The sequence below is a fragment of the Equus przewalskii genome, chromosome 11 (assembly GCF_037783145.1).
Source record: "Equus przewalskii isolate Varuska chromosome 11, EquPr2, whole genome shotgun sequence".
In the NCBI taxonomy this organism is placed as follows: Eukaryota; Metazoa; Chordata; class Mammalia; order Perissodactyla; family Equidae; genus Equus; species Equus przewalskii.
The window spans coordinates 18362947-18382586 of NC_091841.1; the positions used below are offsets into that span (position 1 = coordinate 18362947).

Here is a 19640-nt window from a genome sequence, read left to right on the forward strand (position 1 = left end):
AAAACGAAGGTACAATTAAGACTCCCCAGGGCTTTGTTAGAAATAACAGTGCGTAGGCAGCTGTACTGATGGGCGCCTGCGCAGTGGTTTCCTGTGTCTACTACTAGAGTGGGTCACAGGGCTCAGGCCCATCTCGCAAGAACAATCTGAGAGGCCAGGCAGTTGCACAGACCCAGGGGGAGGACTAGAATCGCTGTGTAGAAAGAAGTGCCAGTGGGCCAGCTCCAGGCCTGGGTGCCCGAATGGAGAAAGCCATCTCCCAGGCTCCTTGCCACTTGTCCTGAAGAAAGTAATGGAGCAAGCCCGTGAGGCGACCCTCCATAAGGAATAGAGAAAGGACAAGCTGCAGGAAGACTAGGCCGCCAGCAGCCGGCCCAATGGCAGCCTCATCTTCCGTCACGCCGCCCATCTGGGACGAGACCTTCCCCTATGATGGCGAGCCATTCTGCCTGGAGACATGAACCTGGACGAGCTCCTGCTGCAGAGTGGCATCCCCACCGACCCCACCCACGAGGCTCAGAACCTGCTGCTGCCTGTGGCCCAGCTGGAGGGAAGGAGTCCAAGGCATCCCCACCATCCTCCTTCACCGCTGCCTTTCAGCCCTCTGCGACCATGTCCAGCACAGGTTGGTGACGGCCCTTTGGCAGGGCCACCAGCCCCATCTGAAGAAGTCCACTTGCCACTGAGGACTGATTGTGTCCACAGACCTAGGGAGCCCCTCATCTCAGGGAAGGTCCTGGTGGGCTTGCAGTGTGGAGAAACCCTCTGCTCCCCACCCTCAGCACAGTCCTCCAAGGCTAGAGGTAAAAATAGCAGTCACATCAGTGGCACTGGGAGCCTTTCTTTTGATTGCTGTGCCACACGTGGTCAGGAGAGTGGAGTGAGCCCTTCCAGCCTGAGGCTGCACAGCACCAAAATCCCACCATGTTTCCTCAATGCTGTCTTTACCCTCTCGTGCCCTTTGCCACAGGTTTTTTGGAAGCTCAAGCAATAATAATAATACTCACTAACATTTCTTTTGCACCAGGCATTAATACATAATCCTCACAAAAAATTGATACTCTTATCTCTGCTTTGTAAATGAGGAAACTGAGGCACAGAGAAGTTAAGTGACTTTCCTGAGGTCACACAGCTGGTACATAGTGGCAGCAGCAGTTGAACCCAGATGTCTGTCTCCATAGCAAAGTACTGCTTAGGCACTGGAATGAGGAAGGCATTCCCACCACCTGCCCAGAAAAAGACATCATCTTTGGGATTCCTCCTTCATCCTCTGGTCCTTTTCTATTTTTACCTCTGGAAGTTAACTTGTTTTTTTCATGCCCATTGGACATGAGCCCACCGGAGGAGGCAGGACCCTGATTCACAGGGCTCTGCAAAGCTTCCTGCAGGCTCGGTTAGAGCTTTATAAAGATCTTCCTTGACTTCTTATGAGTTACATCCTGATAAATCCATTGTAACTTGAAAATATCACAAGTTGAAAATTCATATAATATATCTAACCTACCGAATATTATAGTTTAGCCTAGCTTACCTTAAATGGGCTCACAGCACTGACATTAGCCTAAAGTTGGGTAAAATCATCTAACAGAAAGCCTAATTTATGATAAACTGTTGAATATTTCATGCAATTTATTGAATACTGTACTGAATGTGAAAAAGAGAATGGTTGTCTGGGAACAGAGTGGCTGTCAGTGTATCGGTTGTTTACCCTTTTGATTGAGCGCCTGACTGTGGGAGATGCAGCTCACTGCAGCCGTCCAGCATCCTGAGAGAGGATGATACTGCATGTTGCTCACCTGGGAAAAGATTCAAATTCAAAATATGCAGTATTTATACTGAATTTGTATAGCTTTCATGCCATCGTAATGTCGAAAAATCACAAGTCGAACCTCTTAAGTTGGGGACTGTCTATAGGCAGGTGGCTTCTGGGAAGGACCCAGGAGCTGGTATGTAACCCAGGGAACCTGTACCCAAAGGACTCTCTTGCTATGTGTGTGTATTTTTATTTTTACTTTTTATTATGGAAATTTTTTCATATGCAAAGTGCGAGACTACTGTAATGAACCTCTGTGTAACCATCACTCAGGTTCCATAATTCTTAACTCATCACCAACCTTGTTTTCTATAGCTCCTTCCATTGCCCTCACCTGATTCTTTTCAATCAATTCCTGGATATCATGTCATTTCACCTGTAAATATATCAATATGTATGTAAAAATGTTTCAATATGTATGTTCAAAACATGTTAAAAATGCAACAAAATATCCACTTACATCTGTAAGTGACAATAAGTCCATCAACATTCAAATTAAAAACAAAAAGTAGCAGTAGCAACATTTAAAACTAAGAAGTAGTCAGTCGGATCGTCTAGAAGAAGGAAGTACTGGCAACATGCCTACTGGGCTTTGGCCTCTGTGCATTGGATTTCTGATGCTGAGTTAAATGAGGAATTTAGAAAGGAAGACGGCTAAGTTTTCATCTAGCTTTGATATTCCAATAGTTTTCATAGCCAGATGGATTATCTTGCACTTATAGGTCTGGATACCCTTCAACATGCCCTCAAATTCTGTATTAATAATTTTGATAGTAATTCCTATATCTCCCCTACAGGAATGTAGAGTTCTTGAGAGTCAAGTACTTATGTCCTGTTCGCTGCCAGATCCTCAGTGCCTAGAACTGTGCCAGAATCAAAGCAGGTACTTGATAAATGCCTGTATAATGATTGAATCATTTAGCCTCTTCCAGCTTTTCTAACAAAACCCCTTGGCTGTATAGAAATCACGAGACATCAATCTTTCTGGACAACAGAAAAATGCAGTGAAGCAGTATCACTATAAATCTTATCTTTCCCTTTTCATAGAAATACTTAAATGATTATGGTGATAGGAAATTAAGAAATGCCCCTATCAAAGGTGTTTTAGGAATTGAGGGCCACAGCATAATAGCAGCTGACATGAAGGGAGTTGACAGGATGAATCAGAGCCAAGTGTCCAGGCAAGCCTCACATCCTAAGTACAGCAGTATGGAGTGGTACTAAATAGGCAGGTGTTTCAAGGGAAATGGATCAATGCACCTTACTTATGCTGCCTCAATAACAGACTATAGACTGTCAGAAAAGAAGAGGTATGGATGTCAGCTCCTCCTGCTCCTGCAAAGCAGTTGGTCTCCTTGTGGGTCACCTGCTCATGTCTAGAGGAGGCTGGCAAAGACTAAGCTCATCTCCCTTGGGGTAGTTAGAGCAGTTAAGGGGTCAGCTGCAATGGGAGCTCTGGTTGTTTGGTTTCTGTGTGCCTCTGCAGTGTGCTGCCTGGGGATTGTTTCTCTGTGACTCAGCTATTGAGAAGTTCTGTAGAGGGACAAAAGGAATCTGTTTTTTGTCTCTTTGGGCCCCCCGGACCCCTGTTGGCAGATTTTCACCAATTTTAGTTTTGACAAAGTACCTTACAAAGCCTTTTGAAATCCACTGTGTATTTCAGTTATCCTGAGTCTTGTTTTTGTGGGGATTTTTTGGTAATATCTTATCTGATTTACCTGCACTTTGTTTTAAACTACTCCTTCTGTCTTCTCCATCACAGTTAAGTGGCAACACCATTCACACAATTGATCTTAAAAAGAATCTAGAGCCAAACTTCATTTCTCTCTTTCTTTCACTTCCTACTTTCTAACCGAAACCAATTCCTATAAATTCTACCTTCTAGAAGTAGTGCAGTTAAGTATAATTGTCTCCATTTCCCGTACACTACCCTAGTCAAGCCACTGTTATCTCTCACTTGAAAGACTGCATGAGCCTCATATGTGGGCTCCCAACTTACATTTTGCTCTTCTAATCTCTACTCCAGTCAGCAGCAAGGGTAATCTGTCCAGGGCAATGATCTATCTAATGTCACTTCAACTGCTTACCTTGCAGTGACTGCCTGTCACACTTAGAATAAAATCCAAACTCCTCAGCAGACCCCAAAGGCCCTATGTGATAAGGCCATTGCCTGGGCCTCTGACCCAATGTGTAACATGTTCTCCTGCAGGCCCTCCTGGCTGCTTTCTTGTGCTTAGAACACACAGACAAGCCAAGCTCATTTCAGTTACCACTTTAAAGATTTTGAACTATCTTTTCCCTCCGTTAGGTTTGCTGTACCCACCGTAGCATCTCTCTAATGAGCCTTTTCCTGACTGAGGTGGTGGCTGCCCTCAGGCACCTTCACTCCAAAGTATGTTACTTTCCTTCTAGCACTTATCCCTATTAGAAATTATCTTGCTTATTGGTGAATTTTCTTGTTGATTCGTTGTTCTCCACACGCACTAGAATGCACATTCCAGGAGAGTCATAGCCATATCTTCCTGTTTCTTATGTGTCCCCAGAGTCTAGGACATTGCCTGGCATGCAGTAATGCTAAAACTATCTATTGCATTAACATAGAACATTTAACATACAATCACTGAATTTATCTTTTTCCTCAAGAAGACAGAAGATTCCTGCGTTTTAGTTCTTTGCAAAGTTGGGTCTGGTCCAGCCTCATGACTGAGATCTTCAATTCTGAATTCCAACTGACTTATGTGAATTCCATCTTCGTCCTCTACTATCCATGTGGTCAGGGCTGACTCCTTTCACTCATGTCTCTGAGCCTCAGCTCCTTTATCTATAAAATGCAGATATAACAGTACTTATGCCATAGGGTTGTGTGCATTAAAGACAATGCATGTAAATCCTTTCAGCCCAATCTCTTGAAATGGAAAGCCTTCAATAAACATTATTACTGTTATCAGTGTCAGTTTTGTGCTCTCAGTAGTCATCACCATTATGTAGAAGGGGGAGGTTTCTCTATCAAAGGTCTTGCCTCAGTTCATTCACATTCATTCATTTATTTATTCCAAGAAGATTGGAATACATTCTAGTTCCAGACACCATGCAAGCACTACCTACACAAATACAGGTAAGTATGCTTGCCCTCAAGGAGCTCAGCATCACGTGCAAACAAGAGATTCACATTAGTAGTTAGCACAAAGGGACAAAGAATAGATATACACCTATTGGCTATGGTAAGAAAGAAAGAACGATCTGAGTCACAAGGGATGGGGAGGAAGCAGGTGCACATTTCCCTGAACATAGAGTCAAACTATGAGTATGAATTAGTTAGAAGAAGGGTGAGCGGTTGGAAAGTGGAGGGAAGCAAGGGACAGAGGCTCTCAAAAGGCATTGCAGGAAACAGCATGGTTTAAAGAGCAGAAGTGATGCATTTGTATATTTGGAGCAGACAGCAGTTGGCCAATTGTGAAGGGTCTCATGTGCTGACACAAAGAGTTTTGAACTTTATGCTGAAAGAATGAGGTGTCGTGGAAAGAATTTAGTCAGAGAAGATGCATCAGTAGATTTGCATTTAAGGAAGATTGGATTTGTGGAAGGTGGGAATGGTGAGTAGGAGGTTGATTAGAAAGTTCGGTTTGTAATCCTGAGCAGAACTAGCAAATGTATGAATTAAGGCAGTGTCTGTGGAGATAGAAAGTAGGAGGCATATGAAAGATAAGTAGAATTAACTGGCCTTTATGAGGCATTCAAAGAAAAACCACCATGAGAAGACCAAGGATGGCCAATGAAAGGGAACCAGAGGCCTTATTAGTTTTAGGATTGAGAACTTTAATTTCCTCTTAGGCGTGCTCTAAGACTTGATGTGAGAGTGACTGTGCACAGCCAATGATCAAGATGTGGTGGGACAGTTGACGAGAGTTAAGTAAGCAGTGCTGGTCACCACTAGCAGTGTTCAATGTGGATTATCCTTCTGGTAGAGTGATCATTTGTTCAATCAAAGTGCGACTAGAATAATTCTTTCTTTGTTGTTCTTAGTGCCATAAAGTCTGTTAAAACTTCTAGTGACTCTGTTACAGGAGAGCAGAACCAAGCCCTGCTTTTGTGCCAGCCTCACGTCTACCTATGCTGTATCAGATAGTGTTCCACTGATATTCATAGGGTTTTCATAGCCAGTGTTTTCAAAACTCAGTGCCCTGGTCTTTCTTCCTGGTCTGGAAGCTGTCTGAAAGCTCCACTGAAACATGTCCACCGTGGCTGAATCTGCTGGTATTTGAAATATTGGTGACATAGCTTTCCATGTCACAGCTACTTGCAGCCACCACTGTATGACTACTGACAGATTTGTGGTATGGTTCCGTGCCTGGGAAATGAAGCCGGGTGTGGTGCTGAGAGCACCGAATCTTAACAGCTAGACCACCAGGGCTGGCTACTGGTAGACACTGATGCCTGCGACTTCATAGCTATTCAGGCAACAAATTCAAATGTATTGAACACTTCAATACACATGGGTTAAATAATCGAATGCGTGACATAGTTCTTAAACCCATGAAACCTGGAGGCTGAAGTCTCCAAGAGGTGAAGTAACTTGTCAGTGTTCAGTCAGTTAATAAGTGACAGAGGCAGAATTTGGATGCAGGCAGAATGAGTCTGAGAGTTCTTCTTTAAACCCCTATGCCACATAGCCTATCGGGTTGCCCATTCTCCTAGGAAAAAGAACAAGCAAGATAACCATTTGATACTTCATGATAAACACTGGGAGATCGCTGAACATAAGAAGAGTAGGCAATAAAATACAAATTTCTGACAACCTTTTGTAGTTTGGCCAGAGTTCCTACCAGGAAGGGCTTCTACTGCCTGGGGTAGAAGGGATTTTTTCAGTTCTTTAGAATCACTTGGAAATGGAGCTCAGGGAGGGTACATAAAGAGCTTTCTGAAAGGATGGAATTGAACTATAGGGTAATGCCTGTGAGCTTTCTTCAAATAACCACCACAAGGTTAATAAAGTGAGGCATGGAGGTAATCAAGTTAAAAAGGTAAATCAAGTTCAAAAAAACATCTGCTCATGTCGAGGACAGAGCTTCAGTTGAGGATCCTGGCTGTGTAGGGCCCCAGAGAATGCTCGAGGTATGTGACAGTGACTGCAGCTGCAGCAGTGAAAGAGGAAAGAATGGCACCCAGATTTGGAGAAGCCTTCTGACAATGATAATTGGGAAAACTCTCTCATGGCAAAGCCCTTCACAGTTCTAAAGGTATATGCATGTGCATTCTCTCACTTGCTCTTCCAGCACCACTGCGGAAGGCATCTGGTGTCAGTAGATGTATTTTACAGATAGAGAAACTGAGGTTTAGAGTGAGTGGAAGATACAAGATGCAAAACCTGGTTTTCAAAATCCAAGATCAGCCGCAGGTTGGAACAGATGTTCCCCAAGCTCATGGAAGTAAACAAGATGTAAAGGCCCTAAAGAACAGAAAATTTGGTTTAAAAAGAAAGTTTTAATGGTCTCACCTGAGAGGCTCAATACTATACACTCAACACAGCTCCCAGTGTCAAAGATTCTCATGGAAATAGGTCTTAATCCCACAGCCCTTAAAGGTAATCCCCCATTTGTAGCAAAAGCAAAAATATTGCCTTGTAACCGGTGAAGAAAGGGATATTATAACATAAATATGACTTTTTAAAAAGTAACTCTTGTTCTCTTTTTCTAAGCAGACACTGGCTATCGTGTCTGGAAGGAAAATCCAAGTCTAGAAGTCAGATAAATGCACCAGCAATTTCTCTTTAGTTCTTCACAGGCTCCAGACAATCAAACATGGAAACAGAGTAGCAGGATCTGCTGATGGGGTGAGTTGGGATCCATTTGGACATTCAGTTCCTAAACCAATGCCTCGAATATTGTTAATGCTCAGTAAAAGTTTTGTGACTGAAATAATTCAACTTAATTACCAACTAACACTTTGGGAAAGGGAGAAGTCAGGTCTAGACTCACAATTTACTTTACTTAAGAATGTCTTTGAGTAGAACAGTGATTGCCAGGGCCCAGAGGGTGGGAGAAATGAGATATTGGTCAAAGGGTACAAACTTCCAGTTATAAGAGGAATAAGATCTGGTGTCTAATGTACAGCATGGTGACTATAGTTAAAAACACTTCATTGTACTCTCGAAATTTGGTTAAGAGTAGATTTTAAATGTTCTCACCATAACAACAGCAACAACATGGTAATTATGTGAGGTGTAGGATGTGTTAACTAACATTGTGATAAACATTTCACTATATATCCATACATGTATCAAATCATCACATTGCACACCTTAAATTTACACAATATTTTACATCAGTGGGATCTCAATTAACCTGGGGGAAAAATTATACCTCTGAAAGAGATACAGGAAAAGTCTGTTGTGATTGCATACAGAAATTTCTGCTAATTAGAGCAAAACTCTTTAATTCCATATCTTGTGAGTCCCTGTTGCCTCTTGCCCTTAGCATCTGGTGCAGTGTCACCAAGCTTTTGTTCAAAGTCCTTCCTCTGCTTGGAGTTGCCTGCCCTGGCCATACAGATCACCATTTTATACAATCCCAAACATATTTCTAGAAACAATTTTAAAGCCATGTGCTTCAGGAAAGTTTTCCAGATCCCCTAACAAGATGAGATCATTCCCTAAACTGCACTCAAACAGCCTTTGGTTTGTATCCCCTTGTGGACTCTGTTAACTCTGACTTTTCCCACAGAGACTCACCGTAACAACTGAACCTGAGGACTGTGGGTGTAACATATTCACCTTTTTAGACCCTAAGTCTCTGAACATTATTTTTAACAATTGAGATGCTCAAGTTGCTCTTGGGAGTGAGTTGACCTCTTTTAAACCTTAAAATGGTAATACTCATGTTTCTCTAATGTGTTAAAAAGAAGCTGTGTGTTTTATTGAACTGTGATGCTGTGTGTGGCATCGTTTTGGCTTGCTGAGACATGATATGTCTGTAACCTGTGCTTTAAAGGAAATTTAAGGGTTTAAAATATGCACAAAAATGTTGAATTACAAAAAGTCATATAGAATATACAATGCACACAAGTAACTACCAAACAGCCATTGATACAAAATATCACCAATACCATTGAATCCCAAGTATTATATCATACTCTGATTAGACAATAAGCTATTTTCCTCAACATTATATTTTTAAGATTTGGGTTGATAAATATGGCTCTTGTGAATTTATCTCCTCTGATGGTTAATATTATGATTTTTTCTATACAATTATTTCTATACTGTTAACCATTAGTTGTTTAGTTTCTTTTCAATGTTTTGTTTATTATATCCCATGGATTGATTTGTGTTTTTAAAATCTAATTTGACAATCTTAATGATGAGTTTATTCCATTTATATTTATTTTTCTTACTAACTAATGTGGATTTATTTATGCCTTCTCAGGTGATTTCTATTTGTCTTAGTTTTTTTTTTTCTATTATTCTTTTTATCTCCTTTATTGTATTTAGTGAGATTGATTTTAAAATTCCATTTATTCCCTCCACTTAAAAAAAACTTTTTATCTTTTGTAATTATTGAAATATGTAAATCTAAGTAAAAGGCTAAGGTATAAGAATTATAGGGGCCGGCCCGGTCGCACAGCGGTTAAGTGCAAACGTTCCACTTTGACAGCCTGGGGTTCCCTGGTTCGGATCCCAGGTGCGAACACGGCACTGCTTGGCAAGCCATGCTGTGGTAGGTGTCCCACATATAAAGTAGAGGAAGATGGGCTTGGATGTTAGCTCAGGGCCAGTCTTCCTCATCAAAAAGAGGAGGATGGGCAGCAGTTAGCTCAGGGCTAATCTTCCTCAAAAAAAAAAAAAAAGAATGATAGAGCTCCTTAAATGTAATGAAACTTGTAATCCAACATTAGTGTTAGCTGATATTTTTAGCTCATTACTTCCCCATAGACAATATTATTAATAGCTTATACTGCCTTTATCCCAGTTTTTCCACATTTGCCAGTTTTTAAGTTCAATATTTTTTCTTGCTTCTGAGACTTTTTTCACAAATCATATTGCTCTCTTCTGAACAACAGTCATTAGAATTATCTTTAGTGCACAGCTATTGAGAGTAAATTCTGTCCATTTTTTTCACATGAAAACGGCTTATTTTCTCCATGTTTTTCATTAACTTCTTATTTTTAAATGTAAAACCTTCATAAAAGTTAAAATGATAGTACAATGAACTGGTATATGCTTCACCTAGATTAACCAATTCTTTTTCTTTCCAATTCGCTTTATCTCCACATAGACAAAAAGATAAGAGATGTTCAGCATACATCTCCAACAAAGAAATCCTTTGTTATAAGCAACCTTTCACACCAAATGATTTTAATACTGATAAAATAAAATTACCTAACATGTACTGACTATTCAAATTCTTCCACTTGTGCCAACAATATCCCTTGTAGGTGTTTTATTTTCAGGTTCAAGATCCAGGGGAGGATTGCTTATTAAATTTGCTTACAATGACTTCTAGTCTTTTAAAATCTAGACCAGTTCCTTGGTTTGCTTTTTCTTTGTCTTTTACAAAATTGAGAGTTTCTAGTTGTCCAAGCCAGTTGATTTGTAGAATTTGCCATCATAAGGATTTTTTCAAGTTGCTACATCAGGATTAGATTCTGGACAAACATTTTTGGCATTAAAAAAAACATAGGTGATGTTTTTGCCTTCCCTTCTATAATTGTTTGTATAGATATCCAGTTCTAGGTTGTGAATTTGTCTCAGGGCATTCTGAAGATTTTATTCTGCCCTCTTCAGGGTTTTCTTATAACTGTTGGGAAGTCTGCTTTTTCAGACCCTGTCACTCCTTCCTTCTGGCTGGTTTTATGATCTTTTCTTTTCTTGTTCCACTTTTTGTCACAATAGTATTTCTATACGTGGACAGTTTTTATTTTTCTGCTTGAGATTCTTCATACTTTCCAATTTTTTTTTTTTATTTTTTGCTGCTTCTTAAAACTTCTCAGCCATTTCATTTTCATAGGCCAATTTAATGCATTCTGTTCTAACTTCCACATTTCTTTTTTTATTTTAATTAATTAATTTTTGGTTGCAGTAACATTGGATTCTAACCTTATATAGCTTTCTGATGTACATGATAATATATTCCGAATTCTGTGTAGATTACATCATGTTCACCACCCAAAAACTAATTATAGTCCATCCCCTCATATGTGAGCCTAATCACCCCTTTTGCCCTCCCCTCCTTCCCGTATGTTAACCACCAATGCTTTCTCCTTTGCTATGTGTTTGATTGTTATTAACTTCGACATTTCTTAATGTCTCTTATACTTTCTCTTTTCATTGTCACTATGTCCCATATTCTAAGGAATTTCTTCATATATGTCTTCCAGCTCACCAGTTCTCTCTTGAGAAGTTTTTAATTTCTTGTTTAACTCTTGAATGAGTCTTTCATTTCAATGGTTGTTTTGGGGAAATCTGTAAAGTGCTTTAATAAATCTTCATGGTTTATCCTTTTTTTCTTGCACTAGTTTCAGGTTTTAAATTTCTTTAGAGAATAAAATTTTATTATTCTATATTCCATACCTGATATTTCCAATATCCCAGATCCTATGTTATTCAGTTCTGTTAGTTGTTGCTTCTGCTAAGTTTTGTTCAGGATGACATTTTCATTTGTATTTTTTAAAATTCTTTGTATTATAATGTCAATTTTACTGATTTGGTCTGCAGAAATCTTAAGGAATCTGTCTTATTAAGCATAATATCTCTCCTCAGGATATTACTCTGTTTCAGCCCCATAGTTAAGGTAGTGACAACCTAGCACAATTTTCTGTTAATTTTTTATCTAGTAATGTAAATTTAAACTCCAAAAACCTGTGAATTCAAGATGTTAGTTACAAATACTCAGGTGGCAATTTTTATTGTCAAAGCAGAAGCTGTTTTCTGTGAGGTGATATTTTTCTAAGCCATTATGTACTGAATTTATATATTTGGGTGCGTCTACACTCTGCTTATCCAAGAAATAATCTGCCATCTGCCACTTAGGTCTTTAAAGCCATGATGTATGTTTCATGCAATGGCAAAAGTTTTTGTGGCAGCCCAAGCAACATGTCGTAACCACCACTCTGGTTTGCAGGTTCCTTTTCAATCTTCAGTTACTAGGCATTTTCTTTACTTGCCTATGAGCTCAATATGACTTTACAATGATCTTTATTATTTTTGCCAGTATTTTTGGGAGTTTTGTACAGTCTAGTTTTCTCATTATCTATTATATTATGCAGCCTGGAGCAGAAGGATAAGTGGGATTTTCAAAAATAATTCTTGCCACCTTCTCACCTATTTAAAACTACCCGTCAAGGAACAAAAATTTCCACTCTTGTGTTGTGCACAAGAAAGTGGAATTTCAATTCTGAAAATATTAATCAAAGGAGAATTCTCAAAAAATATTTTTCAAAAGTATTATCACTAGCAGCAAATATTTAGCATCTGAAGTACACTGAATATGACAGTCTTCATTTAAATGCAACATTTCTGATAAAATATTAATCATTATTTCTCTGGGATGCTGCATGTAAAATTGATTCTGTTATTTTGCAGCAAAACCCTCACATAGAGTTGCCATTTGACATTTGTGATGGTTAGGTTTAGAGAACTTTTTTAAGTGTTTAATTTCTTTTAACGCCCTAAAAGACGAATGTTACAGTATTCTAAGATAAGGTATAGAGAACAACAACAAAAAATGACATTGAAATCTATCAATTCTTTTATGCACAAAATGTATTATGTACAATATAAAGACTCACAACTGACAAGCCTCAGTTCTTACCTTAGCTATACTCCAAATTACTATATTTTAAAAGACCAAAGGTCACACATGAATAATCAAAGTAATGACTGCAGTGAAGTTTGGTTAAAATAACACTAGCTCTTGTAATCAATCAAAACCAAACTCTCAATGACTTATCACCATAGAACTTCTCAATCACATAAAATGCAGTAGAGGAAAGTCTTGCTGGCAAGGGAACTCTGCTCTTCACAGTCATTTAGGAACACACCCTGAAGGAGACTGCAATAAGCAACACAGGTAGAGTTGCCAGATGTAGCAAATAAAAATACAAGATGCCAAGTTAAATGTAAGCCTCCTCAGATAAACTGGGAAAACCTTTATTAGAATCAATTTTTCACACCAAAGGCATTTAATATTGATAAAAATAACATTGTGTAATAAATACTCAGCATTCAAATTTCCCCACTTTTCCCAAAAGTGTCCATTGTGGATGTTTTATTTGCAGAATCAGCATCCAATCAAGCATTTTTTATTAAGTAATTGTTAATAGAAGTTCATCCCTTCCAATATTTAGATCATGCTTATATATACCTAACAAAGTCTGTTGTGTATCTGCAATTCAAATTTCACTGGGGGTACTATATTTAAACTGGGAACTCTAACACATGGCTTTCAAAGTTTCCATTAATGTCAATATCCAGGCAACAGATGAGGAAGAAAAAAGCTAGGAAGTCATATGGTTCCAGTTTGAGGGGAGGAGGCAAGACCTAGTTCAGGCCTAGAATGAGCATTCATTACATATGCCCATATTCCATGGGCAGAACATGGTATCATGGCCACACATGAGAGACTGATTAAAACTGTGCACTGATACTGGGCTCTGAAGCAAAGACAAATGTATTGATGAGCAGCGAATCACTTTCTACCATACCAATGGTCAGTGATAAATTACTCCAAAAAAAGTTGTGCTCAGCAATATGGAATCGTATTTAAGAGAAAAGCCATTGGAATCAAGGAATTGAGGGCTTACAGTGTATGAAAAATCATAGGTGAAGACATCTGAGCTGTCTACATAATGAGGCACAGAGGTAGCATGACTCAAACTAGAAAACAAAGGGATTTATGACAAAATAAAAAAGCTATCATTATATAGGAATATAATTTTTTACAGGGTGATTCATCCTGCAGCTAGGATAACAAAAAAAGAAAAACAATACGAGGGGAAATGCAAGATTATCTCTAAGAAAACCATACATATATGTGTGTGTATAAAATGAGAGAATTATGTGACTTTTGAAGAACGCCACCTAGATGGCAGTTGCATGCTAAGCACAGTAGCACCAAAACACCCTCAAGCCTTCAAACACCTGTAGAACATCATCATTTCTCATAAAATTCTCTAAAGAATGCTACTAACTTTAGGAGTTTGAACAATAATTAAGATGATGAATGGCTTAGAATAGCTATAAGTCATTGAAAAGGTACAAAATGATACTGACATATGGCTTTAGAAAATATAGAAACCATTTTAATATGATGGAAATGTGTTTTAATGTATGTTTCATCTAATCAAAATGTTAGAAGTCAGTCTTCTACTGTGAAATCTTCTTATTTTGAAAGTGAATACATGGCTCAAATATCACTTTTTTATGTGGTAATTACTTATTAAGAAAATAGAAGCAATATTTGGAAAGCATTCAACACTGTTGGGAGTGTTTGTTATGAAAATCCAATTCAAAAAAGGTGACAGGAAATGTGAGAGCATTTTTCCTTTGAGAAGTAAACAATATTTCCCTCCTTTTCCTGGTCCTCCTCTTGGTCCTTTCTAGAACTTGTTAGCCGTGACATGAGGAAAAAACACTGAAGTGACTGAATTCTTTCTTCTTAGATTTGGTGCCCAATCCAAGTTGCATAATGTCCGCTTCATTGTATTTCTAGTGATCTATATGACCTCCATGGTGGGTAATGTTGGAAGGGTCCTACTCATCAAGACAGATTCCAGGCTTCAAACACCCATGTACTTTTCCTACAACATTTGGCTTTTGTCGATATCTGTTATGCCTCTTCTCTCACTCCCAACGTGCTGCACAATTTCAGAGTAGTAAATAAATCAATATCATTCAGGGTCTTCATCATACAATTAGTGGTTTATGCAACATTTTCGACCGGTGACTGTTACCTCCAGGCTGCTCTGGCAATGGACCCTTATGTAGCCATCTGCAGTCCACTTCCCTTTCCCATGTTTATGTGTCAAAGAGCTGCATTGAGTTGGTAGCTAGCTCAGAGGTCATGGGCTCAATAAATGCTTCTGTACAAACAGGTTTTCCATTTTCACTGTGCTTCTGCAAGTCTAATACCATGAATCACTTTTTCTGTGATGTTCCCCTAGTTCTCACCCTTTCATGCCCCAACATTGATATCAACATCATGCTGGTTGCCTCTCGTCGGATTTAATTTGATATTCATTGTAGTGGTCGTCATCTTTTCCTACATTTGTATCATGGCTGCCATCCCACATATGTCTTCTACCGCCGGGAGGAAAAAAGCCTTCTCCACATGTGCCTCCCACCTGACAACAGTCACCATTTTCTGTGGAACCTTGTCATACATATACTTTCAACCTCATTCTAAAAATTCCCAGGAGAATATGAAAGCGGCCTCCATATTTTATCACATTTTGATTCCCATGTTGAATCCCCTGATCTATAATTTGAAAAATGAAGCGAAAGTAGCTCTAAAGATGAGAGGGAAAATTCTTCCAGATTGCACCAAAATTGTTCAATTTCAGCATATGAGAGCATCCAGTAGAGATGTTTGACCACAATTTCATGTTTCAGAGTTTGGGACATGTTCATGCGTTAAACCAGTGACACCCCTTTCAATAGGCAAGTTCTCAGGATGCAGGAAATATAGTAATACCCCACTGGATTATTTGTCCCTTGAATACAGTTGGAGAAACATACCCTATTCATGAAGAAGAGCATTATTGAGATTATTTAAAATATTAAGAAGTATGTATAGTCTTTACAGAGCACTTAGTTGTTTCACTTCAGATATATTTCAAATTTCAAAGATGTTCTTAAAGACTAGAAAACCCCAATTTAGTGTATTATCAATTAAAATTGAAGTTCATTCTTTCCCTTTCATCTAAACATGTTTCTTAAATCATCTCCAAAGAGGCTGTTCATATATTCTGTTCTAATTTTGTATAAACCTGCATGTAAAACGACCATGCTTCTTTGAAAGGCACCTTTTGATTCAAGTGATGTGTTTTACCAAATATTCCTCTACTAGTTACATTCTCTGATGTTTGGAAACAGTTATTTCTTCTGTGATGCCATTGCTTCTTTTTATCATTAGTTATCCTCTTTATTCCAAATCCATCTCTTCCTTCCATAAGGTAAGGGAACTCCTGGAAACAATTTTCTACATCTCTCTGCAATAGAGATGGAAAGTCTCGACTGTAGATGGATCTAGAAACCAAAACAATAGTCATTCATTTATGAAGGAAAGTGAAAACACTAAGTCATAAACGTGTAGACTGACGTGTTCATGGCAGCATTATTTACAATAGCCAAGTAAAGGAAACAACCTAAGTGTCCATCAATGATGTGAATGGATAAAGAATAAGAAATATTCAACTATACAAATGAATGAAATCTTGCCATTTGCAACAATATTCATGACCCTTGAGTGCGTTATACTAAGTGAAATAGACAGAGAAAGACAAATGCCATATGATCTCACTTATATGTGCAATCTGAAAAACACAAAAAGACACCAGTCTCACAGATAAAGAAACCGGATTGGTGCTTTACAGAGGTATGGAGTAGAGGGTGGGCAGATTAGGAAAGGGGGTCAAAAATTACAAACTTGCAGTTATAAAATAAATAAGTCATGGGAATGTAATGTACAGCATGGCGACTCTCATTAATACTACCGTATTGCAGATTTGAAAGTTGGTAACAGTGTATATCTTAAAAGTTTTCTTCACCAGAAAAACATTGTAATTATATATGGTTAAAGAGGTTAACTAGACTTATTATGGTGATCATTTAGCAATTCATATGACTCTTGAATCATGATATTGTATAGCTAAAAGTAATGTTATATGTCAATGATCCCTCATTAAAAAAAAGTCTATAGGATATTTTGGCCAAAACAGAAAATAAGATTGTGATAAGATAACCCCAGTAATTATGTAATTTTATATATGTGTGTGTGTGTGTATGTATATATACGTGCATATACATATATAAGTGAAACTCTGTTAATAACTTATCTAATTCAGTACTAGACTGAAGATATAAATAAATTCAGGTGGTTCAAAATATGCATGTTACAGTGCACATGGATCATTCTCAAAGATAGACTGTATGTTGGGAGCAAAACAAGTCTCAATAGATGTATGAAGATTGAAATAATTTTAAGCAGGTTTTCTGATTACAATGGTATGAAATTAGAAATCAACAATAAGAAGAAAGCTGGAAAAGTTGCAAGTACATGGAGACTAAACAACGTGTTTCTGAACAACTATTGAATCAATGAAGAAGTCAAAGCAGAAATCAGAAAATACCTGGAGACAGGTGAAAATGCAAGGACAAAATACCAAAACCTATGAGATTCATCAAAAATGGTAGTAAGAGGGATGTATACAGAAATACAGGCCTACCTCAAGAAAGAAGAAAAATCTCAAAAAAAAAAAAAAAACCCCACAACAATCTAACCCTACACCTAAAAGAAGTAGAAACAGAAGAACAAAGGAAGCCCAAAGTCAGTAGAAGTAAGGAAATAATAAAAATCAAAGCAGAAATAAAGGAAATGCAGACTAAAACGAAAATAAAGATCAATGAAACTAAGAGCTGTTTCTCTAAAAGGTAAAATTTAGAACTTAGCTAAACTCAGTAAGAAAAAAAGAAGTTTCAAATAAATAAATTCAGAAATGCAGGTGGAGAAATTGCAAAGGACATGACACAAATATAAAGGCTTATGAGGGGAGACTATGAAAACTATGCCAACAAATTGGATAACCTAGAAGAAATGGATAAATTCTTAGAATCATACACCTCCCAAAACTGAATCAGAAAGAAATAGAGACTCTAAATAGACCAATCACAAGCAAAGATATTGCTACAGTAATCTAAAACTTCCCAAAACACAGAGTCCAGGAGAAAATGGCTTGTCCGGTGTATTAAAACCTAACATTCAAAGCTTTATTACCTATCCTTCTGAAACTCTTCCAAAAAATTTAAGAAGATGTGATGGTTCCTAACTCACTTTGAAAGGCAAAATTATCCAGTTACCCAAACCAGATAAGGGCAGTGAGAAAAAAGGAAAGTTCCAGGCCTGTATTACTGATGAACATAGTTGCAAAAAGCCTCAAAAGATGTTAAGAAAATGCACGCAACACAATAAAACTATCACACACCATTATCAAGTGGTATTTATTCCAGGAACAAAGGGATAGTTCAATACCTACAAATCAATTAGTGTGATACACCACAAAAACTGAATGAAGAATAAAAATCACATGATTATCTCAATAAATGCAGAGAAAGTATTTGACAAGATTCAACATCCTTTTCTGATAAAAACTTCAAATAGATGAAGAATAAATTAGAAAGCATTGAAAGTGGAGCAGACCATATGGAAGAGGGAATTATGAGCTCAAAGATAGAAATCTCGAAATGATTCAGGTTGAAAAAAAGAGAGAAGTATGTTTTTTAGCAAATGAAGAAATTATATGAGAAATATCCAACTCAATTAGGAAAATCAACATAAGAGTAATACCTATCCGAGAAGAAGAAGAGAAGGAGAAAAGAGCAGCGAGCTTCTTCAACGAAATAATAGCTGAGGCCTTTCAAACCAGGGAAAGGAACTGGATATACAAGTACATGAAGCTAATAGACCTCTTAATTATCTCGATGCAGAAAGACTTCCAAGACATGTTCTACTAAAACTGTCAAAAGACAATGACAAAGAAAGAATATTAAGGGCATCCAGAGGAAAGAAAATAACTTGCAAAGAACCCCCATCAGGCTGCCAGTGTATTTCTCAGCAGAGACTCTACAGGCTTGAAGAGACTGGAATGATATATTGAAAATATGGAAAAGCAAAAGCTATCAGCCAAGAATATTCCATCCAGCAAAATTATCCTTCACATATGAAGGAGAAATAAAAGCTTTCCCAGAGAATCAAAAGTTGAGGGAGTTGACTGCCACTACATCTGCCTTCCAAGAAATATTGAAAGGAGCCCTCCTTCCTGAAACAAAAAGGCAAAGGCTTGCAAAGCTTTGAGCTAGGTGATAAATAGACAGATGGAATCAGAAAATTGCAACTATCAGATTTCTTAGTAAACACTTAGATAAAAAGGAAATAAAGCACCCAAAATAGCTATAACCAGTTCAATTTGATCACAAACTCACAACAAAAAAAAAGGACAATTTTTGACAACGAAAACTTAGAAGAAGAGGAAAAAGAGGGAACCTGCATAGGCTGATGACAATAAGATGCTATCAGCAGAAAAAGAACTACCTCCTCTTTGAGCTCATTTACTGAAACTTCATGTTAAACAGAACAAAAAATCAAAGCAGAGTCACAAATCATAAGTAGAAAGAAAACTGAGCAAAACATTTTGGGATAACACCAAACTAAAATGACAGAAATACAGGGAAAAGTGAAAAATGGAAATATAGAACAAGCAGAAAAGAAAAGTAAAATGGCAGTATTAACCACTCATATATCAATAATCACTGTAAATGTAAATGGATTCAATGCAACCGTCAAGGGCTTGCCCCATGGCCAAGTGTTTAAATTCACATGGTCTGCTTAGGCAGCCCAGGGTTTTGCTGTTTCAGATCATGGACATACCCTAGCACAGCTCATTAAGCCATGCTGGGGTGGTGTCCCATGTAGCATAATGAGAAGCACCTAATACTAGACTATACAACTATGTACTGGGAGGCTTTGAGACAAAGAATGGAAAAAAAAATTGGAAATATGTGTTAGCTCAGAGCTAAACTTAAAAAAAATATATATCAAAAGACACAAGTGGCTACATA

The 19640-nt window shown here is 38.0% G+C and overlaps 1 pseudogene; it reads left to right on the forward strand.

Annotated features, from left to right (window-relative positions):
- Nucleotides 1–457: 457 nt before the first annotated feature.
- On the forward strand, nucleotides 458–15397 carry LOC103561013 (putative olfactory receptor 5AK3; annotated as a pseudogene).
- The last annotated feature ends 4243 nt before the right edge of the window (nucleotides 15398–19640 follow it).